We start from the raw sequence: 1465 nt of genomic DNA on the forward strand, positions 1-1465 counted from the left end.
TTCTGGTAGCAGGACACGGCTGCATATGGAAGGTGCTGCTTCTCATTTGCGCATTTCTCTTTTTTACCTTGAAGGACACCTCCTGTGGATGGTGGTAGCAAATGCCAATTTACCTGCAGTCTCCAGTGCGTCTAGAAGAGGTGTCCAGTGTATGTCTGGCCAAGATCTGCCATCCTTGGGGGCATTCCTATCTGCCAGTGCCTTCCCCACCTGATTGACGTTGAGTAGTTCTTCACCCTGAGCATTTCAACTTTCCTCTTGGATTCCAATACTGCAGCAGTGCTTGGCTGCCATTGTTGCACCGGGCTTGCACTAAGCCTAGAAGACATGAACAGAGCTGAGGGAGTACCAGGGAGCTGCTGACCAGCTGCTGTCCCCCTCAGCATGTCTCCTGCTATGGGCACATGGTTCTCCTGGGGCTACTCTGAGGGCTGTGGGCAGGGGGACGAGTGTTGCAGCCAGGTGGGCACCATGGCTCAGCTGGTTAAAGCGCCTGTCTAGTAAACAGGAGATCCTGGGTTCAACTCCCAGTGGTGCCTGCCCTGGGGGCTGTTTTTCTTCACACGAACCCCTCAGGCCAGGGGCTATGAAAGCACTGAACACCCAATAGAGAAGGCAATGACAGAGTCCTTTGTTTCTCTGGTGGCCCTGCTCTTGGGAAGAACAACAGCTTCCTTCTGACCCACATCTATGTGAAGCTCTCAGTTGACAGATGATCCAAGCTATCTCCAAACTCAGAGTATTTGGGAAATAAAGAGGTAGACACTATCCTGCTGGGTGGGCTGCCGTATCCATCTTGCCCTTTCATTTACTAGCTTGACTGGTGCTGAATCATGCAGAAAAATCCTCTGGACATAGGTCAGGGGTGGGAGAGAGGGAGGGGAGAGGTCATGTAGACCTACAATAAAAAACAAACAAACAAAAAGCCTGGACCACACACATTTTTAGCAAAAATAAATAAAGCCTGTGTCCTGCCCAGTCTACGTTTTGTCGCCCTGTGAACACAGGGACCGAGGGGGAAATGGAGAGGGACAAAGGAACCACAAAGCTCCCACTGTCCTGCTTGCCACTAACTCTGTGACAGGCAAGTACATGGCTCACCTGTGCTCAAAAGTGAAAAAAAAATTCCCAAATGAGAGCACCAGCAGGGGACGAGGTGGCCGAGTGGTGAAGGCGATGGACTGCTAATCCATTGTGCTCTGCACGCGTGGGTTCGAATCCCACCCTCGTCGGCTCTCTGGCTGCTGTGTGGGGGATCCTCTGCAGAGAGGGAGGCTTTTGAGGGCAGCCCCTGGCAGCAGGGACAAGACCCCAACACCCAGAAAGTCTCTTGTGTCCCCCCCCTCTCTTTTGGCAGCCTTCCTCAGTGCAGCTGCAGGTAGTTGTGCCATCCAGCCCTGGTCTGTGTGAATATAATCACCTCCTGTCCCCAGCATCCCCCTGCCGGAGCCGCTGTAGGCTGCCT

The 1465-nt window shown here is 53.2% G+C and overlaps 2 non-coding genes across 2 annotated transcripts; both read left to right on the top strand.

Annotated features, from left to right (window-relative positions):
- The first annotated feature begins 465 nt into the window (after positions 1-465).
- On the top strand, positions 466-539 carry TRNAT-AGU. Its single transcript has one exon. It is a non-coding gene; the product is annotated as a tRNA-Thr (tRNA).
- Positions 540-1150: 611 nt separating this feature from the next.
- TRNAS-GCU lies at positions 1151-1232 on the top strand. The gene has a single exon. It is a non-coding gene; the product is annotated as a tRNA-Ser (tRNA).
- The last annotated feature ends 233 nt before the right edge of the window (positions 1233-1465 follow it).

Source organism: Oxyura jamaicensis, unplaced genomic scaffold (genome assembly GCF_011077185.1).
Source record: "Oxyura jamaicensis isolate SHBP4307 breed ruddy duck unplaced genomic scaffold, BPBGC_Ojam_1.0 oxyUn_random_OJ70724, whole genome shotgun sequence".
Taxonomy (NCBI): domain Eukaryota; kingdom Metazoa; phylum Chordata; class Aves; order Anseriformes; family Anatidae; genus Oxyura; species Oxyura jamaicensis.